This window comes from Petaurus breviceps, unplaced genomic scaffold, assembly GCF_028583685.1.
Source record: "Petaurus breviceps papuanus isolate PSGF00001 unplaced genomic scaffold, PetGlider_PUasm1.0 213, whole genome shotgun sequence".
Taxonomy (NCBI): Eukaryota; Metazoa; Chordata; class Mammalia; order Diprotodontia; family Petauridae; genus Petaurus; species Petaurus breviceps.
The window spans coordinates 11,941,263-11,959,639 of record NW_027185860.1 but is presented as its reverse complement, the minus strand read 5'-3'; the positions used below and the strand labels follow the sequence as shown (position 1 = coordinate 11,959,639).

Sequence of the window (18,377 nt, the reverse complement as noted above, 5' to 3'; positions counted from 1 at the left end):
CCTTTCTGTTGGTTCAGAAGCCCTGAAGAAGGATTTTCTTGTTGTATGTTTACAGAAATCCTAGGAGAGGGTTTTGCTAATGTTTTCAGGGGTTCTAGGACTGTTCTACAGACAGAGGACGAATTAATGAAGAGACTGGCGATGTATCTTGTGGCCTTGCTAAGCCTTGTCTCCCCAGGAACTAAGATTGCTGAGAACTTGCCTCTTGTCAAGATGAAGAAAAGACCTCCATTTGGGTATTAAGTGCTGTGCTTAAACTTGATGTAACTCTGGGGTAGATTCAATTGTGATCCAGGGGTGGGGAACTTTTGACCTTTTTGTGTTCTATGGTTGAACAAATGAATGTATTTTATTTTATGTTTGGAAACTAATCTCCATTTGAGAAGAGGGGCTTTGTGGTGGACTAAATGAAGGTACAGCCTAGGGGTGGAGTAGTATTTAGAACTGGTACTTTGTAATTGATTGAATGATTGGAAGGTCCTGGGGTGGGGTAGTACTTGGAGATTATTTAATCATCCTTGGTAAATGCTGTATTTTGAATGATGTCATGTTTTGACCTTCTCTGTTCTTGGTTTGTCACTGAATAAAATGGAGAGCACCTATGCTGGTATTTTGAACCTTGGGAAGTTGCCTTTCCTTGGCATTACATTATACCAGCCCATTGGAGCTGCGCTCTCTAAGGCAGTTTGAATGCTTGGCAGTTTAGTTCAAGTAAGGACCATAGTGTCTGGTACCTTATCTTCACAGTTGATCTTCAGAATCTTCCTAAGGCAATTCAAAAGGAAGTGATTCAATTTCCTGTCATGGGGCTGGTAGATTGTCCAGGTTTCACAGGCATAAAACAATGCATTCAGCACAATGGCTTTGTAGACCTTCAGTTTGAACTGAAATCTTTGTTACTGCCGGCAGTGTTCTTGCAGAGTCCTCCTTAATAGACTGATCCTTCACCCGGAAGATGGTCATCTACCTGAAAGCCAATGTGGCTTCAGAAAGGGTTGAGGAATAGTCTATATGGTGTTTGCTGTCCAACAATTCTAGGAGAAATGCCAGGAGCAGGACAGAGGTCTGTACACAATGTTTGTAGACCTGGCCAAGGCCTTTGATACCATTAGTCATGAGGGCTTATGGAAAATTATGTCAAAATTTGGTTGCCTGGACAAGTTCTTCAGCATTGTACATCAATTTCATGACAATGCTCTTGTGTCTTCCCAGTCACCAATGGAGTGAAACAAGGCTGTGTGCTTGCTCCTATGCTTTTTAGCATGATGTTTTCAGCCAGCAAAACAAATAGGTGTCTACCAAAGCCCTGTAATATCCTTGGCCCAATTTATGAAATAATATTTTAGGATTGTGTATGTGTGTGTGTGTGTGTATGTGTGTGGTTGTTAAAGCAACAATCTATTCCTTCTCATTTAAGACCAAGAAAAAAAACATCCCAGTCTCTTTTCACTATATCTGCTAAAATACACTAAAAGTAAAGAATTTGGAACATAGAACATGTGTACCAGGAGTTGAACTTCAAGGAGTATATATGGGGATGACCGCTCTAGAGAAAATGAACTTAAGTGGCTAGGTAACTTTTGTGGCTGAATATTGGAGGACTTTGTATTTTGGTATGATGCAGGAATCCTAGGTGTTTCCATAGTCCTCACCACCTTGTGATAGTGGCTAACTGATCCTTTCTAGAATATGCATTGAAATATCTCTTCTGTTCTCAGCTTTATAATTTCTACCCTAATCTCTTGGATTTTGGCCCTCCTAAGAAACCTGGGCCTTGATTCTGCCTGGCTTTTTGTTTGTTTTTGCTTTGATCCTGATTTAGATTTTTTTTCTTTTCTTCAGTGGGCAAGGGTGTCTCTTCTCCAAATACTAACATAAATCCCTGCAGGGGATACAATGAAATACACTAAGTACAGAATCTTAGAGGATGGTGTTGAGGTAGGGGGTGAAGATGAATCAGGGAAGAAGTCTAAGGAAGAATTAGAAATGTAAAAGGAGAAACAGCATGGAATTCAAGAGAAGACAGTGAATCAAGCAGGAGGTCCAGGTCAATAATATAAAATGGTGAGTTTAACTCAAAGAAAGGAGGAAAAGAGTGGGATGAGCTGCTCTATATTGATATTATAATAGATTTGACTCCAGAAAAGAAGCATTTGATAAGTTTTATTACCCTTGAACAGGTTCCTTACCAACTCCTGTGTCCTTTCAGATTTGTCTCAAACCAGCAACTACCACTGGTACTGCATTGGACCCCTATTTGAATTTCACATTTGGATACGTGAGAATTAAAAGTTCTGTGCAAGTTGGTCAATTCATTGTCTTCTCATTACCAGAGAAGGATCCTGAAAAAAGTGTCAACTATGAAAATAAATAATTAAAAAAGGAGACATCTCCTACTTTTCATGTGCCCTTGTGCCTCCCTGGCAAGTGAATTGCAATAAAGCTGGGCTCAAAGTATCCCCTTGCATTCCAGAGGCTACTAAAACAATGTGTCCCCTGAATTGTTAATGTCATCATTGGATGAAAGTGGTGGATTATGAAGGGGTGTAGAAGCCAGCTTGGTGAGCAGTAGGAAGGTATTAGTTAAGTAACAGGAAGGAAGGGAGTTGTAAGGGAGAAGTTGACAATAATAGAATATCTAATTAGTAGGACTAATTAACAATTCCCTATAGTACAATTAAAAAAAATCTTGCCTTAATTATTTTGCTTGTTTTATTTTCAAAAGTTTAAACATTTAGATGACATGTTGAAAGGTGCTTTCATAAACCAGAATTTTGGTAAGCTTATTCCAAGTATCTCTAAAGAGAATGAAATTGGGCAAAGCAGCTGAATTGGACCAAATATATATTCAGGAGCTTTGTGCTGGAGATAACACAATTGTGAAAACATGTTTATACCTATAGGCCAGATATCTGAAGGAAGAGAAGATATGAAAACATGGGAAAAAATCTTAGACCAAATAATACCACAAAGGGACAGCTACTATGGCATAATTAATTTACTTATATGCTTACTTTCCCATCTAGTCAAAATATAAATCATTGAAATATGAATCAAGGACATCCTTGATGAAGACATAAACAAGGAGCCTTTATTAAGTGGTATTCAACACTAGATAACAGCTTTACCATGTCACAATTGAGTAAAAGATGTAGATAACATAAAATTTGAATGTGGGTTAACTAGTTATTAATAACTAACATTTATTTAAGGTTTACAAAAATATTTTGTACATATGTTTTGCAAGCTATATATATATATATATATATAATATGTATTTTGCAAATCTTAAAATAATAAATAAACATTAGGTACTATTAGTTAAATATATTATTTGATTTTCACAACATTGTAAGGTAGGTGCTATAGGTGTCCTCATTTTGCAGATGAGAAAACTGAGGGTGAAAAAGATTATGTTACTTGTCCAGGGTCACAGGGCTAATAACTGAACTGAGGCAGGATTTGAACTCATCTTCCTGACTCCAAGTACAGAACTCTATCCACAAAGCTACCAGTTGCCTATTGTATGTTAACTGTCATAAAGTATGTGATTCCTTAGAGTAAAATGGGGCCTTTAGTGAGCTTTTAAATCATTTTTATCTCCCAGTCACTGGAGAAGGCTAGTCAGTCATATATAGCAACACCAAGGGATTATAATAACTAATGTAATGCTAAAACTTGCACCTCACAGCACCCTATTAGTTAGGAAATAAGAATAGTTTACATTTCTATGGTACTGTGAGTTACAAAATGTTATCTTGCAAAAAAAACCTGCAAGTGTAATTATGTTTTTTTTTAATAAGCAATTGGGGTTAAGTAACTTGCTCAAGGTTACACGGCCAGGTGATTCTGGGTGGGTGCTAAGTATCAGAGCCTGGATTCGATCCCCAGGTTATCCCGACACTGGGGCCGGTGCTCTTACTCGCTGTGCTACCTGGCCACCCTATTGTAATGATGTTTTCATTAAACTTCCAGTTCCTGTGACCAGAAAGACTGAGGACTAGAGATTTTTTCTAGTCCTTATTAAGTACAAAGAATTTCCTTGAAGAGAAATTATGTTACAGTAATAAAGAAGCATCACTGTCTCCCTGGGCTAAGACACAAAGAAGCCTAACAAGGCAACAACCTTATGAATTAATAGCAGAAAAACTCTAATCCTGAATACACTCAGCAACTAACACTCCCACCCACCCCTATAGTCTGATAGGGCATACAACCCTACCCACAATCATATGCTCTGGGATTCATTCAGCAATTTTCCTTCTACTGCTGCTATAATCTGTCAGCAAAACCTGTCCACATCCTCAACCACCATTTAATGGCAACAAGCAACAAACCTCAACTCTGCCCATCTGCTTGTTGGAAGATGGTGAGGTATAGAAAGGTTAGAACATGTTCTGCCTAGTTTGTCAGTGCTCAGCCGGAGATTAAGGATCTGAGTTAGGATACTAGCATACAGTCAAAGCTACATCCAGCCTGAAAGAAAGAGGAGGAGAATTCAGCTGAGGCCACTCCTGTATACCTAGAAATCACTTGAGGCAGTTATAAAAGAAGCTCTGTAATTCAGTCCCGCTCTTCTCCTTACCCCCAGAGGTGGGGGTGGGGGTGATACATCAAAGGGGAAGAAGCCAGAAAGTGAATGATAGGGGAACAAAAGTGGAAAAAATTAAAATAACAAAAGATCACAGAAGAAAGAAAACTTAAAGATCTAGAGAATAAACAGGTAAATGAATACAGAATATTAAAACAGAAGAGAATGTATCTACCAAGATATTTAATGACTCCAAATTTCTTTAAATAAATATTGAATTACAAAGGAAAATGAATTAAAACTTGATGAAAAAGAGAACACTGGATTCCCAAGAGCATACTGAAAAGTAACAAAATGTTCCCAAATGGTTCAAAAAAGAAATCTGAATCTTAATAGAAGTTAAAAAGTTAACAAAATGGCAGAATTTGTGACCTGCTCAGCAGAAATAATTAGTAGCAAGGGATATTAAAGGTCATCTAATCCAACACTCATTTTATAGATGAGGAAATAGAGTATCAGAGCACATAAATGCCTTGCCCAGAGTAAAACAGATAGTAAGTATCAGAGATGGGATTTGAATATATAGGTTCTCTAATGCCAAATTCAGTGCTGTTTACATTGTACCACATCAATGTGGAATCTTCATTTTTCTTATTTTCAAGCTTCTAAAGGCTGGGTTTTGGCTACCCAGGAACTGATTTACCATTTTCAACACTTATACTGGAATTAACTGTCCTTCTTTATAATTTCCATCTTAATTTTTTTATGGAACAATGTTAGGTGGTATAAGCCTGTAATTCATTACAACTTTCAATCAAAAGCAATGATTCTGATTCTGCTAAGATTATTTTTGTATACCCTTCTAATTGATTCAATATCCCACTGGTCACAATTGCTTAACCAACTTTTTCATCCCTCTTCAAGCACCCCCTCCCAGCATCCTCTTAGTTAATAGCTTTGCTTCATATTTTACTGAGCAAGTTGAGACCATTTGCTACAAGTTCTCTTACCCCCTCCTCCTCACTTCATATCACTTTTACGCCTTTTGTCACTATCTCTTCCTTTACTCTTGTCTCATGTGAAGAGATGGCTTTTTTCCTTGCCAAAGTAAACGTATATACATGTACAATAATTCTTTTTGACAATGTCTTTTCTGGGAGACTTTCTTATCATCTCCAATCATCATTCTCTCCTTGTCTATTGTCCTGCTAGCTACAAACAATCCCATGTCTTCCTCATCCTCAAAAACCTCTCATTTGAACCATCCATCCATTTGTGTGAGCTATCATTCTATATCTCTCCTCCCTTTATAACTGAACTCCTTGAAAAGATTGTCTATGATGAATGCCTCAACCTCCTTTCCTCTCACTTTTCTGAAATCTGTGGTCTCATCATTAAACCAATATTGGTTTCTCAAAAGTTACCCATCTCTTAACTGCAAAATTTAATTCCTTTTTCTCAATTCTCATCCTTCTTGTCCACTCTGTAGCCTTTGATAACTGTTCTCAATATTATCTTTTCTCTTCTGTTTCTCCCCTTACCTATCTGAACACTTCTTTTCAGTTTCCTTTGCTTGATCTTCCTTTAGATCATATCCACCCACCAGAGGTGTCTCAAAAAGCTGTCTTCTCATTTTCTTCTGTACTGTATCACTTGATTATTTCATCACTTTCATCATTTAGCAACCCTATGCAGATGACTCAGATCTATTTATCCATCCCTAACCTCTCAGCCTCTAGTCTTGCATCTGCAATTGCTACTGCTCATCTCTAATGGAATATCCTGTAGACATCTTAAAGTGAACATGTCTAAAATTCAATTCATTGTCTTTTCCTCCAAACCCTCCCCTCTTCCTAGCATCTCTATTAATGTCAAAGGTATCATTATTTTGCCAGTTACCCAAGTTCACAACTTAGGTGTTATCCTTGACTTCCAATTATTTATATCTCATGCAAACTATTTTCAAATTCTATTGATTCTTCCTTTCCAATATTTCCTCTAATACTGTCACCACTTTGGTACAAGCCCTCAACATACCACACCTGGAATATATAACCTTCTGGTTAGCCTCCCTGCTTTAAGTATCTCCTGGTTCCAGTCCTTCCTTCACTCACCTATGAAAATGATATTTCTATAGCACAAGTCTGATCAAGCATTTCCCTACTCAAAAAACTCTAGTGGCTCCCTATTGTTTCTAGGATCAAAACTGAAACCATTTGCTTGGTTTTTAAAGTCTATCATAACCCAATCTCTTCTACCTTTTCAGTTTCTTTTCAGTGTACTCTTTTTTTCTAAAGCAATTGGGGTTAAGTAACTTGCTCAAGGTTAGACGGCCAGTTATTTCTGGGTGTGGTGCTAAGTATCAGAGCCCAGATTTGATCTCCCAGGTCATCCCGACACTGGGGCTGGTGCTCTTGCTCGCTGAGCCACCTGGCCACCCCTAAGCAATTGGGGTTAAGTAACTTGCTCAAAGTTACACGGCCAGGTGTTTCTGGGTGGATGCTAAGTGTCTGAGCCAGGATTCGATCCCCCAGGTCATCCCAACACTGGGGCCAGTGCTCTTACTCGCTGTGCTACCTGGCTGCCCCTTCAGTCTACTCTTTAGTCCAGTGAACTCAGCTCATTGATTTTCCATACTCAAGACAATTCATCTTTTGACTAGGCATTTTCACTGGCCCTCCCTGATGCCTGGAATATTCTCCCTTCTCATTTATGCCTTTTTAGCTTCCATTAATTTTCACCTAAAATCCTAACTTCTACAAGATGTGTCCCTGTCTTCATCATTAGTGTCTTCCCTCTGAGATCATCTTCGATTTATACTGAATAAATTTTTTTGTACATAATTGGTTGCATTTTTCTTTCATATTGGATTGTGAACTCCTTGAGGAACTGTCTTTGCCCACTTTTAATTTTTTTTATCTTCAATTTATCTTTTTATATGACTTTCATTATAGCTGATTTAAATTTTAACCAAACTTGTCATTTTAATAAAGGGTATCAAAATTTACCTTCAGTTTGATTTATGGGCTTATTTGTATGGTATTTTTTTGTTGGGGGTTATGTCTGGACCTGTGGTTTCATTGGGATGGTATGATTCCAACATGGAAATTCCTTTTGTCAATGAAAATGAGCACTTTATGGTCAGCCAGTTGTCTGAGGACATAAAGAAATTGATTTACTTGCCCACTCTGATATAGTTAGATTGTGTCAAAGGCAGGATGAACTGAAACCCATATCTTTCTGACTCGAAGTCTGGTTTTCTATCTATCTCTATTTCTTTTTTTTTTAAAGCAATTGGAGTTAAGTAACTTGCTCAAGGTTACACGGCCAGTTATTTCTGGGTGTGGTGCTAAGTATATGAGCCTGGATTTGATCCCCAGGTCATCCCAACACTGGAGCCGGTGCTCTTACTCGCTGGGCCACCTGGCCGCCCCTATCTATCTCTATTTCATGGGGCCTCTTCATTGGTTATTATAAAATTTTTGACCACTTTCTTAAGTGCATATGAGTGGGAGGCAGCAGTGATAGATTCTGCACAAATATTATAAGTTATGAATTAATATGGTCCTAGGTAACATTTTAAGTTTATACTATCAATTTGTCTCTGCCTAATTTCTTCATTTTTAGCCAGTGATTCCTTCTTTTCTCTCTGGGATGCTGCCTTTCTTTCTGAGCTCCTCTTCTGTTGAAGTGCAATGTGTTTCAACATTTTGTACTTCAAATCCCAAATTCCGTTAATTTTTCCTACATATTATACTCAGGTTAATAAGAGGAGAAAACTTTAATTCTCTAAGATTTTCTGCTGCCATTCAAAATATTTGCTCCAGTGAGATTTCCAGCTGTGGCTTCAACTATGGGATATTCCTTCTGTATAAAAGTCATCTGCTACTATCAACTATGGCAATATACATATGTTTATACAGCTTTAATATAAACATTGCCCTTTCATGTTTCTATAATAACTAGCAGAGAAAAGTAAGCAATATACATATGTTTATACAGCTTTAATATAAACATTGCTCTTTCATGTTTCTATAATAACTAGTGGAGAAAAGCAGGATTCAAGGCAGGTTGGGTGGGGGGGAGGAAATAAGCATTTATATAATATCTACTATTATGTCAAGCATGGTTCCAAGCATTTGAAGCATGATCAACTTGGAACTTAACAAAGAACCCACAACTTGAATTGCATTTTGCAGTATCTTTTCCTTTAGGTTCTAAAGCCTAAAGTGGCCAGAGTGATTAATTAGGCAAAATGACAGTTGTGGACCAAGGAAGGAAGCCAGGTTGAAAAGTGTGCTGAGGCACATTTGTCTTGGTGAATGGAGAGGATTTCAGAAATACAGGAGGAAAAAAAATAACTGGCTTGAGGTCACATTAATGAAAAGCAGTTAGAAGGGGAGTTATCTGGCAAATGAGTAAAACAGATGTGGAGCAGCTAGGTCATACATTGTATAGAATGCCAGGGCTGGAGTCAGAAAGACCTCTATCCCTGAGTTTAAATCTGGCCTCAAACACTTCCTAGCTGTGTGACCCTGGGCAAGTCACTTATTTCTGCTTCCCTGAGTTTCCTCATCTAAAATGAGCTGGACAAGGAAACAACTACCCACTTCATTATCTTTATCAAGAAAACTCCAAGGAGACACACGAAAGAGTTGTACACAACTGAAATGCCTGAGCAACACGAAATGCTTGATGTGGAATTCAGTTTTAGTTCCTGTTGTGTGCTTTGCTAGTCAGACAACATTAGAAGCACAAACTCCCTTTAACCTGAGAATCCTCATTTGTGCAACATCTACCTAATAGTTGTTACAAGGATGAAAGTAGATCATATATGCAAAAGCCTTCTGAGACCTATAAAATGAAAATATAACAGGTTAGCAATTACTCAGCATAATAGGTTTCAGTTGTTAAAAAACCAATCAAATCTAAGTTGTAAAATAACCAATGGTTTCCAAGAGACAAGAAAATAATTATTTCAACTGCATTGTGAATGATCAAATTAATCCTGGTCCTATATCTAGTAGTTTTCTTACCGACTCTGGATTTACTTTTTCTCCCCCTTGCAACTTATATACATACAACTAAGAAACTTCTTGGGACTTAGGATAAGAAAAGTTCTTTTGGCTGAAGGGAATGAGATGAAGGAAGGAGAATCTGAAATATTAAGTCATTGTCAATACAGGAAGACAATAGGCAGGCAACTCTGAGCACTTAACTTTTGTCTCGGTTTCCTCTTCTGTAAAATGGGGATAGAAATAATATCTTACTCTCAGGACTGTTGTAGTAAATGAGATATTATATGCACTCTACAAACTTCCAGCATTATAGATATAAGAGCTTGCTATTTTTATTGTGTCAAGTCCAATAGCACAGCTCATAATTATGAAACAATATTTCTTCCCCAAATTCACACAATTGCTTTTAAACTTTTAAGTACAATATTTTTTCAATCCTAGCAGTAACTTTGTCAATTTAATAGTTCAGTATTGAATTATAACTCAAATTTGCTGAAGGCAAGTTTTAAGAAGAAAGTAAAATGTCTTGTACACAACTCAACTTCTATTGTTTTTTCATTTTCTTGCTATGATGTTCCCTTAAATATTTCTCACTAGATAGCTAGTACTAACTTTTTATAAAGAATTTTTCTCAGCAAGGAGTTATGTAAACATTTTTATACCATTATGCAAGTGACTGATAAGGGTTAGGGCTACTTCTTGCTTGGGTGTTTTCATTTTATATTGGGTACCATTTATATAGTGCTTTTATGTTTGCAAAACCACTCTAGAACCCTAATACAATGATAAGCTAACTGGGAGTTCAAAAGAATGAAGACAGAACTCACTATGGCACTTCTTGAGAGGCAATGAATGAGACACATTTTCAGATATGGTCAAAGTGGGAATTTGTTTTGCTAGACTATGTAGTTATGTATTAAGGGCTTTATTTGGGAGGCTTGTTCATTCATCCATTTATTCATCTATCTATCTGTCTGTCTTTCTGTCTGTTTATTTGCTCAAGGGAGGTACTGGGAGAGATAAATTAACAAAAAGAAAAAACACAAAACAAAAAGGGATATTTATTCTATGCTATGCCACATTTTTTACAATATAATTTATGACATGTGACATGGTGCCTTCAATTAAAACTCACTCACTGCATCATAATGCTAAAATGGTGGTAAGCAAAAAAAAAAAAACTAAAGGTGTTTTAATACACTTCCTTAATGGGATAGGATTACTGTTGATAGTATTGTTATTGGGAATAAATGTGGAAGATTAGTTGAGAAAAATAATGTAAGTGTATGAGGATTTATAGTTGACACTATTTGTATCTTTAAATCATGCATTGCTAAGATAAGTATGCTATGGAATAAAATTAAAGAAAAAGTGTTTGCAAAATCCTTTACATATATTAAGATCAAAAACAGAAACAAAACCCTGGGAAGTAGGTAGTATTATTTCTCAAGTTTTACAGATGAGGAAACTAAGGCAAATGAAGTTAAATGGCATGCCCAGGAGTACATAGCCTCTGAGCCTGGATTTGAACTCAGGTCTTCCAGACTCCAGGTTCTGCTTTTTATCTATTATGCCTCTTGACTGACTAATTTGGTTAGACCAAGTCAATGAATTTCCAAGTCTTGCTAATAAGAGTTCTACAGTCTTTCCAAGGTCTTTCCCCCCCTATAATGTCGTTATCACTGTATAAATTGTTCTCCTAGTTCCGTTCATTCCATTCTCCATTATTTCATAAAGGTCTTCCCAGTTTTCTCTGAAATTGAATATTCAATTATTCTTTATAGCACAATAATATTCCACTATATTCCTATACTATAATTTGTTTATCCCCAATATATTATACTTATGCTATACAATATGTCATGTGCTAAAATTTACCAGTATATGGTATAAGTCATACAGGAGTTTAGAGAAAGATACCATTCAAAACCAAATAGAACATTTTCTTATGACCCTTGAAATCATACCAGGTATGTGGTTACCTACTTTTAAGACCAAGATTTCAAGGAAAAGAACTCAACAAAAGAAGTGCTTCCCCTGCCCACTTCCAATCCAAATGCCAGCTGCTTAGCATTTTAAGATTGCTTGTTTGTTACATGACATTCTCTTGACTAAGTTGAACTGTGTCATATTATTGAAGAGTATCAAGATATAATTTGGGTTCCATTTATGTTTTTCATCTTAAGGTCAAATAGCAACTAGTGCCAATTTTTAAATGCACGTGTCTTGAAACAAAATGCAATAAAATTTCTTGAGGGAAAAGAATAGAGGGATTTTCTATTGAATGATATTGTTTGTTCTTAGAGGACCATGACATCAGGGAGGTGATGCCACGACATGTAAGTGAATTGGATCTAAGTGAGGGAGGGCTGTGCAAAGTCACCAGTCTTGCTTTCTCCTCCATAGCCATCTGGGTCCAGTGACCAGATATAAATCAAGACAATTGGAGATGGCCCAGGACACAGTGGAGGATCTACGACTTTTAACTATAGTTAGAACAACCCAAACTCCTCAAATGTAGGAGTATCTTTATTGAAATAAAAATCTAAACCAGTAAATTCAGAAAACAGTCTTAAAATAGGAAAAGTCCTGATTGATAATACTAGAGACAGTCTCATTTAACTCAAATGAAAAATAATATTTGTGTCATTAAGGCAACACAATGTTTTACATGTCATATAGAAAAAGAAAATGCTACTATAAAAATACAGTTCCTTAATTTTCTATCCAAATAAATATCTGAATTGTTTTTGAATATCACAAATGTTTCTGTTATGAAATTTCTGCCTACAGGTACAAATCTACTCCTGTAAATCACTCTTGTCTTTTAGAAAGTCATTAGGGCAGTGCATGGAGATTTTTAAGTATATCTACAATCTTCATCATACACTAAATTAGTCTATTCAATGCATCAACAAATAACAATTACTGCTATGTAAAGACTGCTCTATACAATGGAAGCATGTAAGAAAAAAAATGATACCTATTCTCAAAGGGTTTCATTAGTGGTACAAGATAAACACAAAAATAAACAATTAGATAACAATATAAATATATTATCCACTTGAGGCAGAATTCTTAGTACAATACAGATATTTAAACAGTATAAATATTTTGTTGTTTTTATTTTGCAGTTAATAACTCACTTTTATTCATTTGATGTTTCCCCTATCAAATTAAAAAAATACATATCTACTTAATCTAGCAAAGTAAATTCCTAGTTTAGCTATGTCTGAAATAAATTTTTTTTCTATATTTTAAGTTCACCACCTCTTTGTTAGGCAGTGAGTAGGGTGTTTCATTTTCAGTTGTTTGTACTTATTTTGTATCATTGTGTTAATTAGAGTTCTACAAGGTCTCCCCCCCCCTTAATGTCATTATCACTGCATAAATTGTTCTCCTAGTTCCATTCATTCCATTCTCCATTATTTCATAAAGGTCTTCCCAGTTTTCTCTGAAATTGAATATTCAATTACTCTTTATAGCACAATAATATTCCACTATATTCTTATACTATAATTTGTTTGTCTATCCCCAATATGTTATACTTATGCTATACAATATGTTATGTGCTAAAATTTACAGTATATGGTATAAGTCATATAGGAGTTTAGAGAAAGATACCATTCATGCTTACACAAATAAGGAGAGGCTCCAAGAAGTAAGATTCAGGTCATGCTTAGGATACAAATTCTTCAGAAATAAAAAGAAGATATAATTATATATTCATTTCAACTATAAGCAAGTTTTTTGACATGGGTTATCAGCAAAATGTTATAAATTATCTTTTTTTTTTTTGCTTTTTGGAGGGGGGAAGGCAACGCAATTGGGGTTAAGGGACTTCCCCAAGGTCACATGGCTAGTTTTTTGTGTTAAGTGTCTGAGGCTGGATTTGAACTCAGGTCTTCCTGACTCCAGGGCCAGTGCTATATTCACTGCACCGCCTAGCCACACCAAAATGTTATAAATTAGGCTCAATATAAAATTAATATATTTTAATCTTTATGCTCAACATAAAATTAGCAAATTTCAATCTTGACATGCATAACTATTACCATCATTATTAATCATAATACTAGCATATGAAAAATAGGCAATTGCTAATAAACTCATTGAATGGGGAAGTAAAAGAAATAGTTAAGGCATAATACCTTTTCACATGGACATTTTAATTGAAAAGTTAGACAATGGAGGCATTTGAATTAGATTTACAGTTTCATTTCACAGAAACAGGAAGGACACAATTCTTTCCTTAACAAGCCTGCACAAAATGTCACTTTTCATACCTTCCATCATATTTCAAAATTAAAACTTAAACTAAATGTCAAGAACCTTTAGACATATGGGACACATATAATATAAACTTCCATTACTATTATATATATTTAAGTTACATACAATAACTTAAGACTACATGTATTCTTTAAAAAGTATCACAGATTAAATTGTATAGTGATACAGCTATTTAAAATATATGGTATTGCACTAGAGGAATATATTTAATTATATATTTTATTGAAAGATTAAAAAAATAAAATTCTTTTCATATTCCAAAGAACAATCCAAAATAAATGTTGATTCTCACATTGCTTGTAAAATAAAAAAAAATCAATTTTGGTATATGGACAAAAATACAGCTTAATATTTGCTTATATTTATTGCAAGGTGAGAACTTTGGCAACCATTGATTTTTTTTTTTTTAAAACAATCGGGGTTAAGTAACTTGCTCAAGGTTACATGGCCAGTTATTTCTGGATGTGATGCTGAGTATCTGAGCCTGGATTTGATCCAGGTCATCCCGACACTGGAGCCAGTGCTCTTAACTCGCTGAGCCACCTGGCCGCCCCTAAGCAATTGGGGTTAAGTAACTTGCTCAAGGTTACATGGCCAGGTGTTTCTGGGTGGGTGCTAAGTGTCTGAGCCTGGGATTCGATCTCCAGGTCTTCTCAACACTGGAGCTGGTGCTCTTACTCGCTGTGCTACCTGGCCGCCCCAACCATTGATTTTTATAATAAAAATAAAACTAAACAGATAATGAGTATTTTCAGCTCTGCTTTCTCTCCCCCCGAATTTGAGAAGAACGAAATCCGAATATAAACCTGAAAGTAAAAGCCACAAGTGTTTTTCATTGGGTGGTGAGAATATAAAGCAAAAGATTTTCTTGCCACTCCCCTAATCCTTGTTGCTATTCAGCTGTACATTTTCCTCATGTTGTCTCCTTGTAGATACAGAAAAAAAAATGTAAAATGTATTGAATATGGATAATGTGGATAAAAATAATTATCTGAGGTTTAATGTGAAAAATGATCAGTATTACACATTTCTCCAGAGGGAGCTAAACTGTCTGCATATTTTGAATGCTTAAGTAAAGTTTCATATGCTTGAGAGTAAATAAATGGATTCCAGTTTAGTACATCCATTTAGAAATCCTTTCCCTTTATATTAAAAGCACCAAAAAAGTAGCTAGGTTTGGTAACTCTCTGAAGACAGTATTCATTTAAAGAAAGTAAAATGAAATTCAGCTTTGATTGTTTGAACTCAATAATACATTATTTTATATTGTTGTTGTTTAGTCATGTCAGTTGTGCCTGACTCTTTGTGACTCCATTTGGAGTTTTCTTGGCAAAGATACTGCAGGGGATGGCCAGTTTCTTTTCCAGCTCATTTTACAGATGAGGAAATTGAGGCTAACAGGGTTAAGTGACTCTACCAGAATCACACAGCTAGTGAGTATCTGAGGCCAAATTTGAACTCAGGAAGATGAGTTTCCTGACTCCAGGCCAGACCCTCTATCTATAATTGTCAATATTATGTGCCCAATATCATATTAGCTAACAATAACAACAAAAAGTTTTGCATTGCTATTTTAGTGTATCTGTGATCTCAGGGGTATAAGTACTTTTCCCAGAGGAAGTGTTCTACTCCAAATGCTAGAGGTTTTTTTTTTTTTTCTAGATCTCTTGACATAAAAAACAATGACACAAATAGGCTGTCCATCAGTTACCTTGTTCCATAACTGGTCTATCTCCTTTTCTGTTCATATATTTCTTTGATGATTCCCTTTGTGTTACTATATAGTGTCTGTTGACTCTTCAGAATAATAATAGCTTAGTAATAATAAACTTAATAATAATTATAACTCTATAATATAAACTGATACAATTAATAACATAATAATAGCTTTTAAGGTTTTAAAAGTGCTTTACAAATATTATCTCATTTTTTTTCCACAATAACCCTAGGATTTAGGTAATACTATTATCCATATTTCACAGAAAAGGAAATCAGGGCAGATAGAGGTTAATTGATTTATCCAGGGTCACAGAGCTAGTAAGTGTCTGTGGCTGGATTTATATTCATCTTCTTGAATTTAGGTTCAGTCCTCTACCCACTATGACACCTAGCTGTACCATGCATGAGCTAATTCATACATTCATTTGTTGTCCCCCAGCTGGATAGCAAACCACTTAAAGACACACACATACATACATATTATATATGAATATATAGGTCAAATTGAATTTATAAGTGAAAAAATCAGGAGCAAAAAAGGAGATAGCGTACCATAGTATAAGACAGACATGTAAGATCAGTCATTATAGAATGATACAACATGATGCACTACATCTTTATTAACTCTTCTGTCTTCTATATCTTAGAGTTATTTTTGATTCCTCCAGTTCCCTTTCCTGCCATATTTAACCAGGCATTCTTACTAATTTTTTTTCAGACACAGCTAGAGTGGGCTATTCACTTTGTCCTGAATGCTTCTTGTACATTCTAACCTTCATGCCTTTGATCTTACTGTTATCACTATCTAAAACTCCAACTTTCCCTCTATTTCATTTTAAAAATTCAACCCTTTCTTAAAAGTATAACTCAAATTGTGTGTGTGTCTCTGTGTGTGACACAGCTATAGGAATCCTCCTTCCCTCACCTCTATATTTACTAAGTTGGTAGTTGGCTATGGGCATTATTGACTTATGAACAGCTGAAAACAGCCCCATTCTGGAGACTGCTAATTCAGATAACTAACCGTCTGGGGTAATCTTTTACTGAGTAGATAAGCAAACTTTTCCATGATACAATGGCTGGTATGTGCCAGGGGCTGGACTAGATGCCTGGTTTTCCTGATTACAATTCAATCTATGCATTAATCCATGCTACCCCTAATGCTTTGCACATATTAGGTTCTAAATATAAATGCTTGTTGGATTGAATCATATTGGTAAATATGTGATTCCTTCTTTGCCAAAACTAATAGCAAAGGAAATTAAATGAAAGAGAAATTATTTTGAGATGTAATGTATTACCTTTTATGATTAGATGAACTTAGAATTGCAACTGTTTGGAATCAGAAAAGTTACATATCACAAAATCTCAAAGAACCTCTGAAGTTCTCTAGTCTATTCCCTGCCAGATCGAGAATTGTTTCTATATCATTCCTGACAAGTTGTCATGCAGTCTTCTTGATAATAAATTTACTGAAGCATAACCCTCTACCTTCAGAGGTAACCCATTCCAATTTTTGATAACTCTGCTTATGGGAAGAGGCAGCTCGGTGGCTCAGCGGATTGAGTAACAGTCTTGGAGTCAGGAAGACCTGAATTCAAATCTGACCTCACATACTTACTAGCTGTACGACCCCAGGCAAGTCACTTACCCCTGTTTACCTGAGTTTCCTCCTCTACAAAATGAGCTGGAGAAGAAAATAACAAACTACTCTCAAGAAAACCCCAAATGGAGTCATGAAGTCAGACATGATGGAAATAAATGAACCAAAAAATATAAAGAAAGTTTATTAGTTATTGGGATGGTTTTCCTTATGTAGGGTTAAAAACTGCCTCTCTGTCACCCATTAGGACCTATCTGTCACTCTAGATCTGACCTCTGGAAACAAAGGAAGCCTAATCTTTCTTTCATATGAAAGCCTTTTCAAAACTTGAAGAGAGCTATATTGTCCCATAGATTCTTGATTTCTCCAGGCTAAACATATCTAATTCTTTGTTAACACATTTCCTATGGCCTGATAGGAATAGCATCTGTTTTACTTAAAATGAGCTGCTTTCCTTTTCCAGGGTAAGGTAACTGTTTCCAGAACTTGGTGGTTCTGGGGGACTAGGTCTTGAGTCCTCAGCATGGCTCCCTTGTTACTTGAGGCATAAAAAGTGCAGCTTGTGGGCAAATGATGCTCCTGATTTGAATTCAGATGTTAGACTTCACATGTCTGCTATTGAATCTTATCCTTGGCAGAATTCCTGCTGGTGGGCAGGATGTCTTTCTAACCCTAAGGTGGCTGCTTATTGTGAATGTGGAGGCAGATTAGAGCAACATCCTTGTGAATCAGTCATTGTATCCTTTTATTGCTATTTGTTTTATTCGGATTTTATATGAACCACGTAGTTTCACTGTATTCCAATACTGAGTCTGTATTGCTTTGATTGGCCTAGAAGATATGGCATGATCTTGAGGTCCTTCTCTGTTGTCATCAACTCTTCCCTGTATACATGAAATAAAGGTCAGCATAAGAAATTAAATGGGAATTTGGGAGGAGTTTTGCAGAAGTCACATAACACATGAAGGCCAGCAAACAACACAGAGCCCATGACCAAATACTCAACTAAAATTTTACAATAAGTCACTATAAACACTTCATAAAAGAAAAAGAAAAAAAATCAAACTTCTTTGGTACAAAGGGAAGGCCAAAAATTTTTACGTGGATTTTCCAGATGGAGGGATATCATACTCCTAACCCCAGCAATGTGGAAGGGATCACTAACTGTATTCTTGTTATTATCATCCCTATAGTCAGCAGGCCTCTTGACAGG

The 18,377-nt window shown here is 35.9% G+C and overlaps 1 long non-coding RNA gene across 2 annotated transcripts in view; it reads right to left on the bottom strand.

Annotated features, from left to right (window-relative positions):
• LOC138165523 (uncharacterized) overlaps positions 1 to 18,377 on the bottom strand; it is a 112,985-nt gene that overhangs the window by 22,788 nt on the left and 71,820 nt on the right. Inside the window, exon 3 of one of the 2 annotated variants that reach the window (XR_011169370.1) lies at positions 17,436 to 18,048. The exons of the other annotated variant lie outside the window; for it this stretch is intronic. This is a non-coding gene — a long non-coding RNA (uncharacterized lncRNA). Of the gene's footprint in view, positions 1 to 17,435; positions 18,049 to 18,377 lie in introns of those variants that run through there. 2 annotated transcript variants of the gene reach the window in all.